The sequence below is a fragment of the Chiloscyllium punctatum genome, chromosome 3 (genome assembly GCF_047496795.1).
Source record: "Chiloscyllium punctatum isolate Juve2018m chromosome 3, sChiPun1.3, whole genome shotgun sequence".
Taxonomy (NCBI): domain Eukaryota; kingdom Metazoa; phylum Chordata; class Chondrichthyes; order Orectolobiformes; family Hemiscylliidae; genus Chiloscyllium; species Chiloscyllium punctatum.
Genome location: NC_092741.1, coordinates 38,048,920 through 38,074,389, shown reverse-complemented (window position 1 = coordinate 38,074,389; position 25,470 = coordinate 38,048,920).

The following is a 25,470-nucleotide window of genomic DNA, read 5'->3' as shown; positions in this document are numbered from 1 at the left end:
ACTCAACCATTACCATCAAGCCAGGGGATCAACCCTGGTTCAATGGAGAGTGCAGGAGGGCATGCCAGGAGCAGCACCAGGCACACCTGAGAATGAGATGTCAACCTGGTGAAGCTACCAAACAGATTACCTTGTCTGCCGGACAGCATAAGCAGCAAGTTATAGACCGAGCTGAGTGATCCCACAACCAACGGATCAGATCTAAGCTCTGCAGTCCTTCCACATCCAGCAGTGAATGGTGGTGGACAATTACAGGAGGGGGCTCCACAAATATCCCCATCCTCGATGATGGAAGAGTCCTGCACATCAGTGCAAGAGATAAGATTGAAGCATTTGCAGAAATCTTCAGCCAGAAATGGATGATCCATCTCGGCATCCTCCAGTGGTCCCCAGCATCACAGATACCAGTCCTCAGTCAATTCAATTCACTTCAAGTGGTATCAAGAAACAATTGGAGACAAGGGACACTGCAAAGGCCCTGACAACATTCCAACAATAGTACTGAAGACATGTGCTCCAGAACTTACCGGTCTTCTACCCAAGGTGTTCCAGTACAGTTACAACCCTGGCATCTACCTGACAATGTGGAAGATTGTCCAGGTATGCCTGTACGCAGAAAGCGTTCAACTCCAACCTGGCCAATTACCGCCCCATTAGTCTACTCTTGATCATCAGTAAAGTGATGGGAGGTGTCATTAACAGTGCTATCAAGCAGCACCTGCTCAGCAAGAACCTGCTCAGTGACGCCCAGTTTAGGTCCCACCAGGGACACTCAGCTCCTGACCTTCCTAATTATGACCCCACTGCAAATTCCATCCCATTTTCAATAGATTTTCAGAAACAATTCACATGTTCATCTCTTTCTGATTCTACACAAAAACTGACTGACTTACCTTTTAATACTGTATTTTTGTTTAACAATAAATCACAGTTATTGTTCCCTAATGCACATGCTAATTGAGTTGAATTAAATAATGGGTTTAATCTTGACAATTAGAATCCTAGTTATCCTCTGCTCCCCACTTGCTGTTTTTCATGTGTGTGATTGACAGAAACATGTTTCTCCCACAGGCACAGTTCCTCAAGATAACAGGAGCATGAGAGAGTTTGGAAGAAGAGAAGTCTCAGATAGCAGACGAGTAATTTCAATGTACCACAGATCCTCCAGTCTTATCTAAACCATATAAGCCCTTGAGGAAATGCTGCTATATAAACATCCCTGGTTGCCTGCATCCCAACCAGAAACAGTCAAGTGAAACTCTGGAGCATTTTATCTATTATAGCATCTGTGCTTCTGAATGCTGGGCTCCAAGTATCCTCAAACAGCAGTGAACTCTATCTCTGAGCAGCAACACTGCAGCCACTATGTTATGTTGAACAGGAGTACGTGGCTTGTGTTTTAAGGATTACACATGGTCCTCAAGTAGCAGACGCTACAGCCCTTCATGAACTTATTTTCTTTTTGTCTTTATTTACCGATTTGTCCTGTTTCAATTATGTTGGCCTTGAAGTTTGGAGAGTGCTGCTTTTAACATTGTTGCTTCACTGTTGAATAAATCTTTAATCAGAACACCAAGACTTGTTAACGTCAGCAATGTGAGATATATGTAGCATAATGGAACATGCATCTTGATGTTCCTTGGTGAATCTTAGACCTGTTCGAACAAAGTGTATTAGAACATTAGATGCTTGGGAAAATTTACCAATCCTGAATCTTTAACTCCTTGTTGTTCGATTGCCCTCCAGCTTTGAGAACCTCCCTGTGTGATCAGTGATCTCATTAGCCGCTAAGTAATTAATCAAGATATCAGTTACTGTGAGGGGATCGCATTCCAGACACAGAATGGAGTCGGGTTTTGCATTTGATCCCAACATCAGGGCCCCATCTCAAAATTGCACACTTCCAGATTCATTAAGATATCCATAAATCTACCCTCTTCCTCTAAAGTAAACATTCATGTAACACAAATATTCAACATGTCCAGTATCTCTTTACAAGAGACCCACATTGCTCTTGACTATTGTCATTTTTTGCTAAATGATTAAAGGAAAGCTTTGTCTGGATTTTGTGTTGATATCGCAAAGGCTATGGGCCCTGACAACGTTCTGGTAATAGTACTGAAGACTTGCATTCCCAATCTTGCTGCTCCCCTAGCCAAGCTGTTCCGATACCCCTACAATTCTGACATGTACCTGACAATGTGGAAACTTGCCCAAGTATGTCCTATACACAAAATAAAAACAGCAGAAATCCAACATGGCCAGTAATTGACCCATCAGTCTACTCTCAATCATAGGGAAAGTGATGGACAGTTGCTTCACAAAATTGCCGCTGATGCTCAGTTGGCTTCCTCCAGGGTCACTCAGCTCCTCATCTCATTACAGCTTTGGTTCAAACATGGACAAAAGAGCTGAATTCCAGAGGGAAGGTGAGAGTCACAGCCCTTGACATCAAGGCTGCATTTGACCGAGTGTGGCATCCAAGAGACCTAGCAAATTGGGAATATATGGGAATCAAGTGAAAATCTTTCCGTTGGTTCAAGTCATATCTGGCACATAGGAAGATGGTTGGGGTTGTTGGAGGTCAGTCGTGTCAGGGTATCTCCATAGACCTTCCTCAGGGCAGTATCCTAGGACAAACCATCCTCAGTTGCTTTATCAATGACCTTCCATCTAAGATCAAAAGTGAGGACATTCACTAATGGTTGTATGATATTCAATATGACTCATGACTCCTCAGATACTGAATTAATATGTGACCATATGCAGCAAGGCGAGATCAATGCTGACTTATGAGCCGATGTGTAACATGAACGCTGTTTGACATTTAAGTGCCCAGCAATGACCATCTTCAAAAAGAGAGAGTCTATCACCCCTTGACATTCATTCACTGACTCCTCCAGCATCAACATCTTGAGGGTTATCATTGATCAGAAACTGAACTGGACTAGCTATATACAATAATAATGCAATACTTTAAATTCAGATGACATAAAAGTCTGGCTGTGTTGAAGTTTTCAGTTATTCCCATTAACGATATCAAATCCAAATGAAAGGTAGTTGTGATGATCTGAAATTGGACTTTGATGACTCCAATTTGGCTGAACTTGTGTATATGACTGCACCAACCAATCAAACCAGAGTTAGGCTACAGAAGGGCGCAAACTCATAGAGCTTAAAGAAGAGTCTTTGAACTACTGCCAGATCCACCGAATTTCTCCAGCATTTCTATTTTTATTTCAGCTCTCCAACATCGTCAGTCATTTGCTATTGTAAGGTAAATGAAAGTGTTGTTGATCAGAAAGTAGGTAGAGTGAATACGGTAAAGAGAAAACTGTAAGGTGAAACAAAAAGTAGGTGTCTGACCAAGATCCTGTTGTACTCTGAGGTAACTCTCTTCACTGTCCACTACACCTCCAATTTTGGTGTCATCTGCAAACTTTCTAATTACATCCCCTATGTTCGCATCCAAACCACGTATATAAATGATGAAAAGCAGTGGACCAAGCATTGATCCTAGTGGCACTCCACTGGTCACAGGCCTCCAGCCTGAAAAACAACCCTCCACAACCACCCTCTATCTTCTATCTTCAAGCCAGTTCTGTATCCAAATGGCTAGTTCTCCCTGTATTCCATGAGATCTAACCTTGTTAATCAGTGTCCCATGGGGAACCTTGTCGAATGCCTTACTAAAGTCCATATAGATCACATCTACTGCTCTGCCCTCATCAATCCTTCATCATCTTTCTTAAACAGTGGCACCAAATTAGACAACCTCTCATCTTCCGGCACCTCACCTGTGACTATCGATGATACAAACATCTCAGCAAGAGGCCCAGCAATCACTTCTCTAGCTTCCCACAGACATTTAGGCTACCCCAGATCAGGTTCTGGGGATTTATCCAGCTATATGTGTTTTAAGACATCCAGCACTTACTTTTCTGTAGTATGGACATTTTTCAAGACGTCACCATCTATTTCCCTACATTCTATATCTTCCATGTCTTTCTCCATAGTAAACACTGATGCAAAATACTCATTTAGTATCTCCCCCATCTCCTACGGCTCCATACATATGCTGCCTTGCTGATCTTTGAGGAGCCCTATTCTCTCCCTACTTACCCTTTTGTCCTTAATGTATTTGTAAAAACCTTTTGGATTCTCCTTAACCCTATTTGCCAAAGCTATCTCATGTCCCCTTTTTGCCCTCCTGATTTCTCTCTTAAGTATACTCATACTGCCTTTATACTATTCTCAGGATTCATTCTGCTGTCTATACCTGACATATACTTTCTTTTTTTCTTAGCCGAACCCTCAATTTCTTTCGTTATCCAGAATTCCCCACACTGACCAGCCTTGCCCTGCACTCTCGTAGGAACGTACTGTCTCTGGGCACTCGTTACCTCAGTTTTGGAGGCTTCCCATTTTCCAGCCGTCCCTTTACCTGCGAAAATCTGCTCCCAATCAGCTTTCTAAATTTCCTGCCTAATACCTTCAAAATTGTCCTTCCTCCAATTTGGAACTTCAACTTTTAGATCTGGTCTATCCTTTTCCATAACTATTTTAAAACTAATAGAATTATGGTCGCTGGCCCCAAAGTGCTCCCCCACTGACACCTCAGTCACCTGCCCTGCCTTATTTCCCAAGAGTAGGTCAAGTTTTGCACCTTCTCTAGTAGGTACATCCACATACTGAATCATAACATTTTCTTGTGCACACTTAACAAAGTCCTCTTCATCTAAACCGTTAACACTATGGTAATCCCAGTCTATGTTTGGAAAGTTAAAATCCCCTACCATAACCACCCTATTATTCTTACAGATAGCTGAGATCTCCTTACAAATTTATTTCCCAATTTCCCGTTGACTACTGGGGAGTCTACAATACAATCTCAATAAGGTGATCATCCCTTTCTTGTTTCTCAGTTCCACCCATGTAATTTCCCTGGGCTTTTTTGAGGAATGCCCTCCCTAAGTACAACTGCAATGTTATCCCTTATCAAAAACGCCAGTCCCCTCTTGAATGTTTGCAAATGACATGTGATATGGTGCAAAGCAAAGATTGCATCACTGTTGCCATCTGCACCAACATGGATGGTGCTGCCATTTCTTATCATAAGAAAGTCCAAAAAGCTTTAGGAATGTCCGGACACTGGAACGAGGGTGTAAAGATAGCACAATTTCTGGGAACATTTGCAATTTCCAGAGTGTAACATCTATCTCTTTTGGCATAAGTTTGGGGTTTGCAGAAGAAAGCCCAGAGATACCTGAAGTGATTTTCATAAGGTTACGTTACTGGACATCATCCAGCTCAGTATTAGAATCCAATATTAGGGCCAAAGGATTAAGAAAACATGAGCAGGTATTGTTCAGAAGTTGTTTTTTTGTGCAGAGCACTCAGTTAGAGGAGTGTACAGCTTGAGAGAGAGAGAGAGAGAGACGGAGAGTCGGGGAGAGAAAGGCACTTTGTAAGTAACTGTGAAATATATGTTACAACAGTTAAGGCAGACCAGGAGATTAAAAATAAAGCTGCAAAGGAATGCCTCTGTATAAAAACGGTATGCTTTTGTTTTTCTACGCTTTTGGTTGTGGACTGAAAATAACTGATTTAAGAACCAGAGAGTGCTGAAGGATTGCTGTACCTTTGAAAAACAAGCAACCACAGTCTTCACTGACACTCATTGTAAGTATTGTTTACATAGCTGCTTGTCCAAGCAGTTGTGGACATCTGGTTACAGATGAGCTGGAGCCAAGGGACTGTGTCTGAATGTAATTTCAGCCAGCAACAGGTAATTGATTGGTCTATGGACTAATGACTGGTTAGTGATGACAAATGCCTCCTGTTTGCCAACAATAATGTGATTGGCTCTCAGGTAGATGACCAGCTTGGGAGGATAAGTGTTTGGCAGATGCAATTGGGAAATCGAAAGGAAGGGACAGTGTTTCTGTTCTGCAGTAAAAATCACCTTAAGCCTGAAGAAGCCAGTTATGTTTTTTCCTGAGCAGTTACTGTAAGCTGTGGCATTTAACCATCAAACCAGAGGCTTTCTAAATGTGAACCAGACCTCTGTACCTTCTATAAGTGAGTGAAAGATCTGGAGAAGGTGAATGAAGGAGAATATGTCCTGACAAACCAAAAGGATCATCTCAGCAAACCCTGTGAACATGGATCAATGAATAGCCTTCCCAGTCCTTTTCCACATCCTTAATACTTTTGTCTTTATTTATGTCCATCTTCATGCACATGTAAAGGAGGGAAGGAGGTTATATGTAGAAGTATTAACTAGTTATGTGTCAACAATTTATAATTATTTATTTATAGTTAGAATCTATTTATTTGTAATAAATAGTCATTCTTGATGCATGCTTTCTGTCAACCTTAAATTAACAAATCAGGAAATTTGAGGAATTTTGTATACTTGCAAAAATCTTTTTAATGTTTATGATAACTCCAGGAATAACAGGGCGTGGTTTCTACTGTATTACTCCGGTGAGGCGAAACAGTCTGTTAGAGTTCAGTTGACCAAGTTGATGTTTTGATGGACTTCCTGGATCAAGAGATAAGGTTGTCAATGTGTATGTTGCCGAGAAGCATTAGATGAAGCCAAGAGGAATTCTACTTGACCCTTCAATGCCTCTTGTGCCAGAGGGCAGAAAGCGATTCTCCTTGGTACTTTCAATACCAAATTTGTGATGGTGCAAATTTCTCAAACGGAGTGATTGGCAAGAGAGGCTTCGAGAAAATGCATGGTCTTGTCATAAACCATACTCTATTTTGGCAGAGACATAAACACAAGAAGGCAGCTCACCACCGCCTCAAGGACTCGTCAGGATGGGCAGGCTGCACTGGTCCAGACAGCAACACCAACACCCCAAGAGTGATACATTGGAACATTTGACTCTAACATGAGTCACCTATAGCATGTTTGTGCACCCACCTCTAAGGCACCCAACTATGGGAAGGACATTGTTCAATTGGAGAGGGTTCAGAAAAGATTTATCAGGATGTTGCTGGGACTGGAGGATAGAGTTATAAAAATAGGCTGGATAACAGGAGTGTAGGAGTGACCTTATGGAAGTTAATAAAATCATGATGGGCAGAAATAAGGTGAATAACAAGGGTCTTTTCTTTTGTGTGGGAGGATTCAAAACTCAGGGACATATTTTAAAGTGAAAGGAGGTTTTAAAAAGGAGTGACTTTTTTACATAGAGAGTGGTTTGTATGTGGAATCAACTGCCAGAAAAAGTGGAAGATGCAGGTACAGTTGCAATAATTAAAAGACGTTTGAATTAGACATAAATAGGAAAAGGTTTGGAGGGACATGGACCAAATGCAGACAAGCAGGGCTAGTTTAGTTTGAGAATATGGTTGGGGTGGACTAGTTGGTCCAAAGGGTCTGTTTCCAAACTGTATGAGGCTGTGACTCTGATCCAGAAAAGAGGCTCCACCTTTTATGTTTGCTTGTGTTTTAATGAAGTGGTCCCCGAAAAATAAACTGGCAACGTTTCAGATTTTGTTTTAAAAATAAAACAAGTTTATTACATATAAAAAATGAAGCTCGCAGAATCATACAGTACACAAGAGCCAGTTCAGCGTATCAAAGCTGCACTGACAAAAAAAAACCTCCTCGAAATCTACATTGTCCCACTTCCCAGTATCTGGCCCATAGCTTTGAATGTTACTTCATTTCAAGTGCTTATCCAAGTACTTTTCAAAGATGATGAGGTTACTCACCTCAACTGTCCTCCCAAGCAGTGCATTCCAGATCACACCACCGTCTGGGTGAAAGGTGTTTTCCTCAAATCCTCTTTCACCTTAAAATTAAGCCCCTCTATGATTGACTTTTCAATGAAGAGAATTCATTCTATCTAGGCCCCTCAATCCTATACACCCCAAATAGGTCCCTTCACAACATCCTGTACACCAAAGAAAACCAGCTGAGCTTATCCAGCCTCTCTTCATAGCTAAACTGTTCCATTCCAGGCAACATCATGGTGAATCTCTCTTTACCCCCTCCACTGCATTCACCTGCTTCCTATAGTATGGTGACCAGAACTGCGCACTGTACTCTAGCTATTGCCTCATCAATCAAAGTCAGCATCCTTGAGATGACCAATAGCATCAGAGTTGAGGCCATGATCATCTGAAATCAGCTCCAGTGGTCTGACCACATGTGTTGGATACCCATGGTCTGACTGCCAAAGAAAATCATCTTCATCCAGCTCTCAGAAAGAACTTGAATGACTTCCCTCAAGAAATGCAACATTGATCATCGTAGAATCCCTACAGTGTGGAAACAGGCCCTTCGGCCCCACAAGTCCACACAGACCTTCCGAAGAGTATCCCACCCAAACCCAATCCTCATTACTCTACATTTCCCCTGACTAAAGCACCTAACCTACACATCCTAACATTGTGGGCAATTTAGCATGGCCAACTCACCTAACCTTCACATCTTTGGACTGTGGGAGGAAACCAGAGCATCCGGAGGAAACCCACGCAGACATGGGGAGAATGTGCAAACTCTGCACAGTCACCTGAAGGTGGGATCGAACCCAAATCCCTGGCGCTATGAGGCAGCACTTCTAACAGCTGAGTCACCGTGCTGCCCTGATGTCAATAAGTTGGAGACCCTCATTTAAAAGACTCAGAGGAAGCTGTTTTATGAAGGCATATAATTCTTTGAGAACACCAATTGGCAAGAGGAAGTATGGAAAAGGAACTGAAGAAAGAAATGCCAAACATTTTAAGTCCATGAATCAAAGCCAACTCCCAGAAGTACCTACCAAATGTGTGGTGGGAGATGTGGCTCTAAGATCTGGCTCATCAGCCAAAAAAGGGGTTACTGAATCCAGGCACAGTGGCATAGAATTTCCAAGGTGAACAATCCAGCTCATTAGGTAGTGGTTGCTGTTGCTGAATGTGTGCACAATGATAAAATAGAATAATCCTCCTCTATTTACTTATAGCACAGATTCAAAAATGTTTAAGTACTTAATGGCAGTATAATCACATTAATCCCAAAACACTCCTTTTCCATTCCAGGAAGGAAAACATATCTATTCTCGGGTATCCAGCAGTAATCCATATATAGTACTCATGCTAGAATCCATTTATTTCGACTTACCAAAGTGTTAAGATAACTCTGACTTTAATTCCCAGATTGGAAAACTCTGATGACTTATTCTAAAACAATCATAGTCCTGTATTTTAACAATGTTTTCATCAAGTCCTGTTCAGAGATTTATCCCAACACCCAGTCCAGGACTAACACTAGCTCTTTACACAAGGGCAATCTAGTATGACCACGTTCTCTCTTTCTCAGGAGCATTGCCCTATAAATGTATCTCCATCCAAGGACTTCACAGAACTGCACCAATAAAAGTAAAAACTAAAAACAACAAACACTCCCTCTAAGCTAGGTATTTCCCTTAAACTTAAAAAGGTAAGTATAGGAATATCTAATGGACATTAAAGTGGAATTGTAAATTGCTAAATTGTAAAATCCTAAATTAAATACAGCCCTCACAAACTGCATTGAAATAAATCACCATGGCTATATAAATATGTACAAATTAATGATTAATTTTAGGCACGCAGAAAATCCATGCTGTTAACTCAAAATTTGAAACCCAAACTCAAAATAAATAATATTGAAATGTATATATAAATCATATTTTTGTATATTGTATGAAGGTGATATAAATCCTGTATATTCATGTAGAAGTCAAATTTTTGTGACCAGCATACTAGGTCAGAAGGGAGTAATATATGGTAATGTTTTTGAGAGATTATAATGTAGACTCAGGCTTGAAGAAAGATTGTCACAGTGAAATAAAGCAACATTACAAAAGCATAATCAGTTTAGAATGCATTAAGCATTAATTCTCGAATATTTATTTATTTTACAGCACTTAAAGCTATATACATTTCATCCAGCATAACACAAACGATACCATAATAAATTAATGACAGTAAATTAATGAACCTTCATGTGACCTGAATCACATTAGATTAATTTGAGACTTGCTTCCTTCTCTTTGTTCAGATTGGATGTTACTGATTGTGATTGAGAGATAAAATAGACAAGAATGTAGAACTTGTAAGAATGAGAACAAGACATTTGGCCCATAAAACTTATATGTCAATACCTGTTACTACCTTGCAATCAATTAATCATTGTGGTTCAGTGGTTAGCACTGCTGCCTCACAGTATCAGGGAACCGGGTTTGATTCCCGTCTTGGCAACTGTCTGTGTGGGGTTTGCACATTCTCCCCGTGTCTGCCTGGGTTTCCTCTAGGTCCTCTGGTTTCCTCCCACAGTCCAACGATGTGCAGGTTAGGTGAATTGGTCGTACTAAATTGTCCATACTGTTCAGGGATGTGTAGGTTAGGTGCATTAGTCAAGGCTAAATGTATAGTAATAGGATAGGGGAATGGGTCTGGGTGGGTTACTCTTCAGAGGATCGGTGCGGACTTGTTGGGCCAAATGGTCTGTTTCCACACTGTGGGGATTGTAGGATTGCTGCTCGCATATATTAAAAAAAATAGAGTGGTGATGGTGCTGAAATTCTCAAAGCCTAATGAAAGAAGTTTGAACCTTCACAGTTAGAACTGGGAACCTTCTAAATATGGCCTGAAAGATATTAAGTTTTGTCGTGCCTGGCCTTGGCTAAGGCTGACATTTATAGAGTACACAGTTAGGACTGGGAACCTTCTAAATATGGTCTGAAAGATATTAAGTTTTCTTGTGCCTGACCTTGGCTAAGGCTGACATTTATAGAGTACATCTAAGGCTTTACCTTAACTTTGAATCTGTTATAGTCTGTTGGTGGAATGGGATAACATAACATTCATTTCTGTCATCTCATTAGTAAATTTTCACTATGTAATTAAAGTGCAAAATCAAGCAGATAATGTCATACCGTTTTATTATCATAGATTCAATAAATGTTTTTATTTTGCTCAGAGCTTGCTGGAATTTTGGTTTCGGTAATTGTACAATTTTATGGTGACATTTGGAGGCTGTTAACCTCCACATTGTATGAGTTCTCTCAGGCCAACTACTTGTACATTGGAACACAGTGAATGATGAACCAAGTCACCGTGAGGCAGAAATAACAGTCACTGCCAGGTTAAAAATGTCCTCTTGAATTTTTTACTTATGATCGGTGAAAAGTAGGAACCACAACACAAATGACAAGAAAAGTAAACCTGCAACATTAGCTCGATAAGATTGGTGACCAACCAAGTGTCTGTAAAGAATGAGAATGGTACACGCGCCGAAAAATGATTTTGAAACAATCATACTAGGCTTCCCACGCAAAAGCAAGATCTTTAACAGAAGGGGAAAAAATGAAACATGCCTCAGTTACTAAATCTAAAACAGCATTGCCATGGAGACCAAATGCACTGCAGCTCCAATACAGAATGGTACCAGTCATAGGTGAACCCCCAGATGTCAAAGGAGCCAGTAAGCTTTTTAGGTTTCACACACCTGCTGTGACATAGGGCCAAAGCTTAGTAAGGATGGCAGCTTCCTTCCTAAAGGACATGAGTGAATCAGATGGATTTTTCCAACAATGGACTCACAGTCACCAATAGACTCTTAATTCTAGATTTTACTGAGTTCAAATGCTGTGGTGGGATTCAAACGCAGGTGCCCAGAACACTACTTGGGTCACTGGATTACCAGTTTAGTGATAATACCACTAGGCCATTGCCTTCCCACTATATCCTCCCCAGGATGTGAGGTAAACTAGAGACTGAGATGAAGACAAATGTTTTCACTCAGAGAGTGGTGAGCCTGTTAACTTCACTTCCATAGAAAGTAGTCAAGTCCAAAACATTGTATAATTTCAAGGACATGGTATTTGGAGCTCATGGAATCAAAGGAAATGGGGGAGAAAGTGGGAACAAGTTATTGAATTGGATGATCATCCGAGACCATAATGAATGGTGGAGCAGGCCCAAAGGTGTGAATAGGAGGAAGTGAGGATTGCAGATGCTGGAGACCAGTGTCGAAAAGTGTGGTGCTGGAAAAACACAGCAGGTCAGGCAGCATCCGAGGAGCAGGAGAATTGACGTTTCGGGAATAAGCCCTATTGACTGTTCCTATATTTCTATGGGTTAGTGCTATCTACACAGTGTAGAGGAGTGGCTGGCAGTGCCACAAGAAAGTTAATGATCTTCTCAGCCATGCCAAGCTAAGTGTGTCACTTTGCTCTCAGTTATCTCACACTCTATCTCTGATCTTGCAGACAGCTCCAACTAAGGCTATGTTCTGCCACTCTCACGATCACCTGCAACGTCTTACTGCATGAGCTCTCACTCCCTCCGCCCAACCTCCCGCCCTACCAACCCGGCTTGGCCTTGTCATTGCGCACTCGCTCACACTGAACATTTCACCATCTTTCCACCACAGGTTATAAACTGCTGGGACACCCACATCCATCTCACTCAATCCCTCCCATCCTCTCATTCCATGGAGAAGACAGTGCACAGCGGGGCAGAAAGGGCCCAGATGTGTGTGTGAGACAGGATGGGGTACTTATCATCATCACTCTCCACAAAGAGAGAATCTTGGCTCTTGCAGGAGAAAGCTGGGGCCACTTCTGCAGGGAAACCAACTCCATTTGAAGAAATGTCACTAGGCCTGAAACATTCTCTCTCCATGGTTGCTGCCAGACCTGCTGAGAGCTTTTTCAGGAGTTTCACTTTCTTTTCCTTGCTCCTGTATTCTATACCCTGGCTAATGAATGCAAGTACCTATATACCTTTACACCATCCCGTTTACCTGTGCTGACACACTCAGGGATCTGTGAACTTGTACATCTGCTTCTTCCTCTGCACTCCCTAAGAATTTACCATTAATTGTGTCATTTTGCCCTTCTTATATACCCCAAAATGCATCACCTCACACATAACAGGATTAAACTCCATCTGCCATGGCTCTGTGTGGATCAGATTGCTGATCAAAGTTCAGCACTGTTTGCAGCTCCTCAGAAATGGAAGCTATTCATGCCCAAATGCGGGAAGACCTGGATAATATCTTGCTTTAGGCTGGCAAATGACAGGTGATCCATGGCAGATGGTGGAATTTTATTTTACTTAAAAGAAAGTCAGGAATTACGAATCTACTGATGACTGTGAAACCATTATCGGTTGTTGGAAAAATCTACCTGGTTCACTAATGTCCTTCAGGGAAGGAAATCGCCATCTCAACTGGTCTGGACCCTATGTAACTCCAGACACTCAGCAATGTGGTTGACTCTCAATTGGCCTCTGAAATAGCCTGGCAAGCTATTCTTGTGTAAAAATCACGAGAAAGTCTCAAAGTAAGGAAACTGGATAGATCACCTGGTATCAATCTACACACTGGACCAGCTGGAAAGACAATGGAAGAAGCAAACTCAGTGACCCTGCAAAATCCTCCTTGCTAAAGTCTGGGGGCTAGTCCTAGAATTGGGAGAGCTGTCTAACAGACTAGACAAGCAACAGCCCGACATAATCATATTCATGAAATCATACCTTAGAGACAATGTCCCAGACCCCACCATCACCATCCCTAGACACGTCCTGTCCCACTACCAGAACCAATACAGATAGTAGCACAGTGGTTTACAGTCATGAGGGAGTTGCCTTGGGAGTCCTCAACATTGACCCTGGATCCCATGAAGCTTCATGACATTAGATCAAACATGGGCTGATGAATCGGTACTCCTCCATGTTGAACAACACTTGGATGAAGCACTGAGGGTGGCAAGGGTGTAAAATGTACTCTGGGTGGAGGATTCCAATGTCCACCAACAAAAGTGACTGGGAAACAGTACTACTGATCGAGCTGGTCGGGTCCTACAGGACGTCACTGCTAGACGGGGTCTGTAGCAGATGGTGAGGGAACCAACAAGAGGGAAAAACATACTTGAGTCGAGTGTGGTGCTGGAAAAGTACAGCAGGTCAGGCAGCATCCTAGGAGCAGAAGAATCAATGAGAATGAAGCCATATGCCCTTCATCAGGCAGGGTTTATGCCCGAAATGTCGATTCTCCTGCTCCTCGGATGCTGCGGTGTGTTTCCAGCATCACACACCTAACTCTGACCTCCAGCATCTGCAGTCCTTACTTTCCCCCAAAAACATACTTGACCTCAACCTTACCAAACTGCAGATGCATCTGTCCATAAAAGTGCCGGTAAGAGTGACCACCGCACAGTTCTTTTGGAGATGAAGTCCCACTTTCATATTGAGAATAACCTCCATCATGTTGTGCGGCACTATCACTGTGCTAAATGGGACAGACTGCAAACAGATCCAGCAACTCAAGACTGGGCATCCATGAGGCACTGTGGGCCATCAACAGCAGCAGAATTGTACCCCAGCACAATCTGTAACCTCATAGCTCAGCATATTCCTCACTCAACCATTACCATCAAACCTGGGATCAACCCTGGTTCAATGGAGAGTGCAGGAGGGCATGCCAGGAGCAGCACCAGGAAACCTGAAGATGAGGTGTCAACTTGGTGAAGCTACCAAACAGGACTACTTCCATAACAGCAAATGATAGATAGAGTGAAGCTATCCCACTATCAACAGATAAGATCTAAGCTCTGCAGTCCTGCCACATTGAGTCAGGAATGGTGGTGGACAATTAAACAACTCACTGGAGGTGGATGCTCCACAAATATCCCCATCCTCAATGATAGAAGAGCCCGGAACATCAGTGCAAAAGATAAGGCTGAAGCATTCTCTGAAATCTTCAGTCAGAAGGTGTTGAGTGGATGATCCCTCTCAGCCTCGTCCAGTTGTCCCTAGCATTATAGATACCCAGTCTTCAGCCAATTCAATTCACTCCATATGGTGTTAAGGAATGGTTGGAGATACTGGATATTGTAAAGGCTATGGGTCCTGACAACATTCCGGCAATAGTACTGAAGACTTGCCACTCCCCTAGCCAAGCTGTTCCAGTACAGTTACAACATTGGCATCTACCCGACAATGTGGAAAATTGCCCTGGTATGTCCTGTACACAAAAAGCAGAACAAATCCAACCCAACCAATTACTGCTCCATCAGTCTACTTCCAATCAAGGGTTACAGGGAGAAAGCAGGAGAATAGGGTGGAGAAACTCAGCCACAGTTGAATGGTAGAGCAGGATTAATGGACTGATTGGATTGATTTATGGTCTTATCATCAGTAAAGTGATAGAAGGTGTCATTAACAGTGCTATCAAGCAGCACCTGCTCAGCAATGACCTGCTCAGTGACACCCAGTTCGGGTCCTACCAGGGACACTCAGCCTTGGTTCAAACATGGACAAAACAGCTGAATTCCAGAGGGCAGGTGACAGAGATAGTTTTTGACATCAAAACGGCATTCGACTGAGTGTGGCATCACAGTGCCCAAGAAAAACTGGAATCAATAGGTATCGGGTGCAAACTCTCCAGGAGTAAGAGTTATACCTGGCACGTAGGAAGATGGTCATGATTGTTGAAGATCAGTCATCTCAGCTCCAAGACATCTCTGCAGGAGTGCCTCAGGCTGGTGTCCTCAGCCGAAACATCTTCAACTGCTTCATCAATGACCTTCCCTCCATCATAGTGTCAGAAATGGGAATGTTCACTGATGATTGGACAATGTTCAGCATCATTTGCGATTCCTCAGGTACTGAAGCAGTCCATGTTCAAATGTAACAAGATCTGAACAATATCCAGGTTTGGCTGACAAGTGGCAAGTAACATTCGTGCCACACAAGTACCTGGCTATGACGATCACCAATAAGAGACAATCGAACCACCGGCCCTAGACAATCAATGGTGTTACCATTACTGACTCTCCCACTATCAACACCCTGGGTTTACCATTGACCAGAAAATTAACTGGACTCACCATTGCATTACTGCAGCAATTAACTCACCTTCTGGCTCCCCAAAGTCTGTCCACTAGCTATAAGATACAAGTCAGGGGTGTGATGGAATACTCCTCACTTGCCTGGATGGATGCAGCTCCAACAACACTCACGAAGCTTAACACCATCCAGGACAAAGCAGCCCGCTTGACTGGCACCACATCCACAAGCATCCACTCCCTCCACCACGGACGTTCAGGAGCAACAGTGTGCACTACGTAAAAGACACTCTGCAGAAATTCACCAAAAATCCTTAGACAACACCTTCCAATCCCACAACCACTGCCATCTAGAAGGATAAAGGGAGCAGAAAAATGGAAGCACCATCATCTTTAAGTTCCTCTACAAGCCATCCTGACTTGGGAAAATATCACCGTTCCTTCACTGTTGCTGGGTCAAAATCCTGGAATACCCTCCCTAAGGGTATTGTGGGTCCATCCACAGCAGGTGAACTGCAGCAGTTCGAGAAGGCACCCCCACCTTCTCAAGGGCAACTAGGATGGGCAATAAATGCTGGCCCAGCCAGTGATGCCTTCAGCCCAAAAATGAATTTAAGAATAATATTCGAGCCACACAAGTGCCAGGCAATGACCATTCCCAAGAAGAGAGAATCCCTGTTGAAATTCTTTTTATTTAAGAGTGGTTAAGGCAGAGGTACCAACCAGTCTACCAGAACCACTCAGGTAAACAGCTTGGGAAGCCTTGGATTTGTTTCACAGCCTGAATAGGTGTGGCCAGCTCTCGCAGATCAGGATGACTAGGTTTTGGTTTTTCAGTAACATCAGAAGCCTTTGGTGTCGAGAGTGTAGTGCTGGAAAAGCACAGCAGGTCAGGCAACATCCGAGGAGCAGGAAAACTGACATTTCGGAAAAGCCCTTTGGTCTCTGGTCTCCCAACCAAGTTGGAGGCTTCAGTAAATATCTCTTAGCCGCTACGCTCTCTGAATTTTCTCTTGATGTTCTTGATTTCTCTTGGATTCGGGAACTGCCTGTGAGAATCTGTGTCTGAATCTGCCTGTTTTGCCAAGCGGTGTTGTTTATGGGATGTTACCATATTGGAACAGTTAATTAGTAGTAAGTACTGTATCTATTATTTGATTAAATTTTCCAACAGAGTTCAGCTATTCTAAGTTCATCACTCTTTTGTTTGTATTTTAACTGTCATGTTTGAATAAACTATAGTGTTTAAATAAGCTTAACGTCGAGTAGTTTGACCAGTTGCATCACATCTGGGACACGCATTTCACATTTACCTTTAACACAAGAAAACTCTAAGCTCTAGGCTACCTTCTAACTATACTTGGAGGGGGCCTGCTCTGGTGTATAACAGTATCTCATCTTGGTCTACCCATTGGTGTAGTCACGCAACAAGCAAGCTGATCTTGTGTTCAACAGGCCTTAGTGTAGAGAACTTCCATCTTGCTGGATGGCAGTGTGCTCTATTAATCTCACACCCCCAACCCAACCCCTGACACTGTATCAGCAGCTGATTTGTCAAGGACAGTGCATGCACAGCAAGCCAGCAGCCACATCTCTAAATTTGATTTGATTTATTACTGTCACGCGTACCAAGTTACAGTACAATTTTGTTGCCTTATGTGCTTTACAGGCAGATTGTACCTTGCAAGTGCATCAGGGCAACAGAACAGAGTGCAGGATATGATGTTACAGCTTCCACGCAGGGGCAGAGAGAGATATCAATATTAACATTGAAAAGAGGTCCAGTCAAGAATCTGATAACAGCAGGGAAGAAGCTGTTCTTGAACCTGTTCATACAGTTTGTGTATATTTTGCCCGACAGAACAGAGTATAACTAGGGTGGGAGGAGTCTTTCACTATGTTGGCTGCTTTACAGAGGCGACAGGAAGTGTAGATGTGAAGAATGAGAGAGCTCAGAATTCAAGTTATTTGCAAAAGGTGTAAATGTGATTTGAGAAGAAGCTTTTTCACGCAGTGAGGGTTTCAGGTCAGTGATATACTGCCTGGAAGGGTGGCAGTGGCTGGTCCAGTTGGGGCATGGTTGCTTATTTAACCAGAAGCAATGGGGAAGTGTACAGGGAAAGAGCTGGAGAATGGCCCGAAATTATGTTGCCCTTTCTGAGATCAGGTGCTGATATGACAGGCCAAACAGCTGTCTCCTCCACCGTAACATTCCTGTGATTCAGTGAACTCATGTCTAAAAGATAAGTAAATTACATTTAAGCTCCATTAGTGTGCTCATTAGTTAATAGCTCTCAAATTTCCTGGGTCAGCTCAATGGCGTTACTAATTACATACCATGCAGATCGAGACTGGGTCAAGTGAAAGCAGCACATTAGTGACGGAAACAGAAGGTTTCGGTGAAAGTGGCGTTAACAGGGATTGGAACAATTAAAGACAGTCATTCTGAAAGCCTTTCAGGATGCTCAGAATGAGGTATTGCCCACCATTCACGATCTTTTTGAAGGATGTTTGTAGGCCTCTTGTTGGGTGAAGTCAATGCCATTTCATTGGCTGGCGAGGAAGTCATGACAGTGGGCAACGAATGCAAAGCAAACTTCACAGGGAAGATTCAAAGTAGCCAGCAGCTACTTATTAAGATGTGCCAGCCTGATGGCACATCTTAATAAGTAGCTGCAGCAGATGGCACAACTTTCTGGGGTCCCAGACATTACCACAGCAGTGTGACAGTGTTTGCGTATTTACTAATGGCACCTTGGGTAATGATCACCCAGGCTTGCCCCCTTCCGTACAGAGGGTGGCACGCTGTGACTCATGCTTCACCTCAGGTTCCTGCCCTTTATTCGCTGGAGATCATCACTTGTTTACCTGCCAATGTTCTAGGTTTTTGTATACTGAGCTTCCAATCCATCCTACTCTTATTAGGTTTGAGCTACATACTGGCTGGACAAAATACTAGTAATTAAAAATTGCATTTAATTTCATCTGCATCATAATCAAATCAGTTTTGTTTGGAGATACCCTCGCCAAGACCTTTCTTTTACCTATTTCCTCAAGTATAAGACAATCCCTGATCCACTGGCCAGAAGCGATGCCAATGTTTTATTATCAGCCTGAAGCAGATGAGTCGCCTTGTGTGAAACCAATTTGTAAAGGTTACACTCTGATTTCTCAAGGTATCTTTGTCCCATCAGTTGATAATGGCAAATGCAATGCCCTCAGTGACAACTGCTGAGAATATTAAAAATTTATAATGTCACACAGCATCCCCAGCTGTCATAGAGGCACTTCCACTGAATGCTATCACTGCAAACATGGCAATGCAGCCTCTTGGATTGCAAGTGTGCACTGAAGTCAAGTCTGGAAGCATCAGCTCGGGAATTTGGGAAGCAGCAGGTTCGACTCCAACAGAGACAAGTTTGGTAAAGGGGTCCAGGCCTGGTTGGAATCCCACAACTTGGCCAGCAAATGACTGCTCACTCTCTGTGCTTCAGTTGTTAATACTCTTGCCTCTGATTCAGAAAATTACGGTTCAGAACCCACTCCAGAACCGTGTGTAATTCTGACAACACCCCTCTACCCCTGCGCAGTGCTGAGGGGCTGCTGTACTGTTGGAGGTGATATCTTTCAGAAATTTAAAACCTCAGCCCTGTCCAAGGTCAAGGAAAAGACCCGATGAAAATATGTCAAAGAAGAGCATAAGAGTTGTCTCTAGTGCTGCTGAGATAGATTATTTGGTCACTCTCCCATTGGCACTTTTGGGATCTTACTGTGTGCAAATTGGTTGTCTGCTTTCCCATGCTGCAGCAGTAACAAGAGTGTAAAAGTACTTCACTGGTTGTAAAATGCTTGGGGACAGGTGCTATATAAATGCAAGTTTTCTTTTTAGTGATATTTTGATCTCTGAGCCAGGAAGTGGCTGATTCCACCCCCAATCTGTAGCTGATTGCTTATTGTCTTAAAATGTCCAGGCTGCACCCATGCACTTGACTGAGTGACCCAGAGATGAGAGGAGAATCCTGAGACAAAGGAGAAACACCTCATTGTCTGATGGTAGGAGGCATCCACCAGAGTAAAGCAGTGAGCTGGTCACTGACCAGGAAAGCTGTCAAATCCACAAAGGCAGCGAGAATAGTTTGCACAGCCGATGGCCAACTTATCCAAATACGGTAAAGTGGTATTTGGTGGTAAGGAAGGTGTTGTTCTAGATATTTCATCCCAATGTCCAAAACTGGATGTCACTGTGTCAAAGTGCAAATACACCAGCTCATCCTGGTGTACAGGGTTCTCATGGTAAGAAGGTCAGATCACACAAAGTCTCATGGTGTGACTTCTCCCCTCTGCTCCTACTCCTTCTCAGCAATGTCATGATTGGAGTAATAAGAAGCTTGATGATAGAGTAAGAACCATTATATCATGGTCTAAGATTTCCTCCCCCAACTTTTCATAGTCCCCTTACTTGCTCATTCAAGAAGTATTCAAGAAACCCCTGAATGAACACAGGAATAGGAAGAGAAAGAGGGATACGGATCCTGTATGTGAAGATACTTTGAGTATGGAAGGTCAAAATGCAGTAGTGCAGGTTTGGAGGGCTGAATGGCCTGTTCCTGTGCTGTATTGCTCTTTGTTCTTTCTTTGCCCTATTCTTGAATTCTTTAGAAATTCAACTCCTCAATCTAAACAGGTAGTCCAGCAGAAGACTGAAGGAGTTCTGCATCATCAAGACCCCTGTCTTACAGGTGAAATATTATATTAAGATGCAGTTTTCCAGTTCTTTTGACCATTTGGATGTTAAAGAGCCAACAGAAACATTCAAAGTGCAGTGAGGCCTCAAACAAAAAGCAACAGAATCACAGATAACCGGTCAGTTTACATGGGATTGGACACAAAATTGGCTTGATGGTAGGAGACAGAGGGTGATGGTGGAGGGTTGTTTTTCAGACTGGAGGTTTGTGACCAGCAGTGTGCTGCCCTCTGTACTGGTTCCACTGTTGCTTGCCAGTTATATAAACAACTTGGATGAGAACATAGGGGGAATGGTTAATAAGTTTGCGGATGACACTAAAATTGGTGATGTAGTGGACAGTGAGGAAGGTACAAAGACATCTTGAACAATTAGGTCAATGGGCTGAGGGGTGGTATGTGGAGTTTAAGTTTAATAAATGTGAGATATTGCATTTTAGTAAAACAAGCAAGAGAAGGGCTTATACAATTAATGGTAGGGCCCTGGCTAATGTTATAGAATAGAGGGACCTAGGAGTTAGATTGACAGTGTTTAAGAAGATGTTTAGTATGCTTGCCATCATTGCTCAGACCTTGGAGTACAGGAGTTGGGATGTCATGTTGCAGTTATAGAGCACGTTGGAGCCGCCTCTTCTGGAGTACTGTGTTCAGTTCTGGTCACCTGGTTATAAGAAGGAGATTATTAAGCTGGAGAGGGTTCAGAAAAGATTTACCAGGATGTTGCCAGGAATGGACGGTTTGAATTTTAAAAATAGGCTCGGACTTTTATCATTGGAGTTCAGGAGGCTGAGAGGTGACTTTATAGAAGTTAATAAAAGCATGAGGGGGAAGGATCAGGTGAATAGCAAGGGTCTTATCCCTCAGGTGGATGAAAGTTCCAAACTTGGTGGTATATTTTTAAGGTGAGAAGAGAAAGGTTTGCCAAGGACATGTGGGGCAACTTTTCAACACAGCGAGTTGTTCCTGTGTGTGTAATGAGTTGCCAGAGGAATTAGTGGATGCAGGTACAGTTACAAAATTTAAAAGATGCTCGGATAAGTACATGAATAGGAAAGATTTGGAGGGATATGGGCCAAATGCAGGCAGGTGGGAATAGTTTGGTTTGGGAACGTGCTTGGCATGGATTAGTTGGAACGTAGAGTCTGTTTCCATGCTGTATGACTTTATGATGCAGATACAGAAATTAGGTTCCAAGTCTGCTTTCATATCAGCCTGAACCCACTGGGAGCTGTCTTTCTCTGTGTTGCTAAATTAACACAGACTAGTTGCAGCAACTTGAATATAAAATCTGCAGATATTTTAGTGCAGTGAATGTGGAGTGGGCACTGTTGGAGCAAGGGAACGGAAACAACCCATGACACTGATCAAATGCCATGAAAGCTCTTTGGAACCATGACTGTTGAGGCAAAGAATATAATAGCTGGGTAACTGGATAAGTAGTTGAAAAGGACACCTCTACAGAGATGTAAGGAAAGTGCAAGAAAGAGTAGACTGCTTTCAAATGGAAAGCCAGCACTGGAGCAAGATCTATGGCCCTCTGTAATATAAATTATTCTTCATGCTGCAGCACAGAGATAATCCATATCTTTAACATATTGTCATATATTACTAATGTGGAAGTTTGATTATTTATCTGGATGGAGTATGAGAAAAGTCAAACACTAAACCAAAATGCGATGAAATGTTAGCTTGTGAGTTGTAATCATGTGGTTTCAAGGAAGATTGTGACCCTTGGCAGAGAGATGGATTTACAGGTGAAATTGCTGAGCACTTCCAATTTCTGGAGCCCAGTCAACTGATGGTAGAAAATGACATTAGGTATCCTGTGCTCTGATGTTGTATTTCCATCCTTCCTTAAAATATTGCTACCAAGTGTGGCATCTGCGTCCAATCTGCTGAGAGGCTGTATGTCTAACTCAGTGTGTGGGATGAGTGCCAGTCAGCTTAGGGAGAAAATGCCAGTTTAGATAATGTTGCTCACTGGGACTTAAGCTCACAACATTTTCGGATGGAACCAAGCACACTGCCAGTAAAGTGTGAAGCTGCACATTGGGAAGCTGTTGCATTGTCATGAATATTTAGCTTTTAGAGACTCCTCATAAAAGAAAAGGAAGCCTTACTTCTATATAATAATATTCACAGCTACCAGACGTCTCCAGCACTTTGCAGCTCACAAACATGTGAGTGTCACAATTGGGGTGTTTCTGACAGTCAAGGGCTGGCAACCAAACAAATGCAAATGAATGAATGTTTATTAACTCTTTACAGTCCTTACGAGACAAAGCTCAGCAGCAGTCTATAAGAACCTTCTTCCCTCAGATCCCAATTCAATGTGGCAGCACAGAAGCAGAGATCACTGATGATACACACTTGCTACAATGATGCTACAATGAAGCACTTTCATCATCGGCTGTCCCTCAGTTCAATGGTGATGTGTACTTAGGGATCTGAACTTCTGCCACAGACAGTCTCCTAACTAAGTAGGCCAATTCTCAACCCACAGGTCAGTGGGACATCACACAAGGTCATGGGATCTGGAGTTCTGGATCACTTCATTTTCTTTCACTGCTGCTCTGCCTCAAAACTAAAGACTTTAGACTTAAAGCATGATGCAGTTTGATGAGAAAGGTCTCGCCATTTTGAATGACTGATAGCAAACTGCTCCCAGTCACGAGCATCAACAATGCTGCACTTCCAGGAGAGATTCCAACACTCTTTGTAGCCTTTTGATGGTGCTCTCCAAGAAAGTCGGCCATTTGAGAGTGGGGAAAAGAGGACATGATGTGGAAGTCGCTTTTTGGTTGCCTGGCCAAAGGGGTTGTTCTTATTTGATGTTGCAGGAGAGTTGTCTGAAGGCTTGTGAAGTTGACTTGAAGAAAGATGGAAATATTTGTTTGACAATCTTGCTATCTTCTTTCTGGTCTTCAGAATGTGTTACTGCCTTCCGTCCTTCCAATTCTGGTGTCTTCTCCCTGGGTCGTCTTCTTACTTTTTACAGCTTTTATTGGGTAAGGAACCTTTGATAGATAAGTGCCTTCTGGGATTTCTTTGAGAGCACAGTGTTTATTTCTTCGCGTGGCAGTTGCTCTGATACACAGTCCAGGTCTTGCTGCTGTTCAGGAGCGTAGCTCTGCAGAATGGGATTTCAGTTCAGTCCTTAGTCTCAAGTCGTCACTGCTGCAGCTTGTAGGAGGGTGAACTGGTGCAGCTGATCAGGGGTTGGATGTCCTCGTGAGCATTGCCTTTTGAGAGAGCTGGCTGCTGAGGTATGGGAGGTAGTCAAAATATTCCAGAGTCTCTCCTTCAACATATATATTGGGGGGTGGAATATTTGATTGACCCAGCAACATTTAGGGACGGGCTGAGTTTCTTGTAAGTACAATTGAAGAAGCATTGGAACTCGGACCACGTGTAGGCCACTCAGCCCTTCAGGCCTGCTCCACCATTCATTATGACCTTGGATGATCATCCAACCTCAACAATTTGTTCTCACTTTTCCCCCATTTGATTCCTTTGGCCACCAGTGCTATCTCTAACACCTTCTTGAACTCATGCAACGTTTTGGCCTCAACTGTTTTCTGAGGCAGAGAATTCCACAGGCTCATCACTCTCTGGATGAAGACATTTCACCTCATCTCAGTCCTAAATGATAGTTCGACTTTGATCCCTGCTTCTGGACTCTCCTGCTGTTGGAAACATCTTTCCTGCATCTAACCTGCCTACGTCTGTTAGTATTTCATAGTCACTCTATGATTACCACTCATTCTTCTGAATTCCAATGAATATAATCCTAACCAATTCAGGCTCTCCTCATAGGCCAGCCCTGCCATCCCAGGAATCAGCCTGGTAAACTCTCACTGCACTCCTGAGATCAAGAGTGGCTTAGAAATCTGGTGAAGAGTGAATGCTGATGCTGCAGTTAATCACAAACGGTACATCACGTATGTAAGAGTGGTCAATGTTGGAACAGAGGAGACTGTGGTTAAAGAGTGTTCCATCTGTGTGCTCTTTAATCTTGACAACATTAGAGGGTCTATAATACAATCCCAATAAGGTGATCATCCCTTTCTTATATCTCACTTCCACCTTTCAAAGATGAACAAAGCAGCCTTTATGTGGAGCCACAGAAAATGGGGGAGATACTAAACGAGTATTTTGCATCAGTATTTACTGTGGAAAAGGATATGGAAGATATAGAACATGAGGAAATTGATGGTGACATCTTGAACAATGTCCATATTACAGAGGAGGGAGTGCTCGATGTCTTGAAATGCATAAAGGTTGATAAATCCCCAGGACCTAGAACTCTATGAGAAGCTAGGGAAATGATTGCTGGGCCTCTTACTGAGATATTTGTATCATTCATAGTCACAGGTGAGGAGCTGGAAGACTGGAGGTTGGCTAACGTGGTGCCATTGTTTAAGAAAGTTGGTAAGGACAAGCCAGGGGACTATAGACCAGTGAGCCTGACGACGGTGGTGGGCAAGTTGTTGGAGGGAACCCTGAAGGACAGGATTTCCCCTTCCTACACCTCACCCCAGCTCCAAACCTCCAGCGCAGCACTGTCCCCATGACTTGTCTTACCTGCCTATCTTCCTTTCCAGCTATCCTCTCCACCCTCTTCCCTGACCTATCACCTTCATCCCCTCCCCCACTCACCTATTGTACTCTATGCTACTTTCTCCCCACCCCCACCCTCCTCTCATTTATCTTTCCACCCTTCAGGCACTCTGCCTGTATTCCTGATGAAGGGCTTTTGCCCGAAACGTCGATTTTACTGCTCCCCGGATGCTACCTGAACTGCTGTGCTCTTCCAGCACCACTCTAATCTGTACATGCATTTGGAAAGGCAAGGACTGATTAGGGATAGTCAACATGGCTTTGT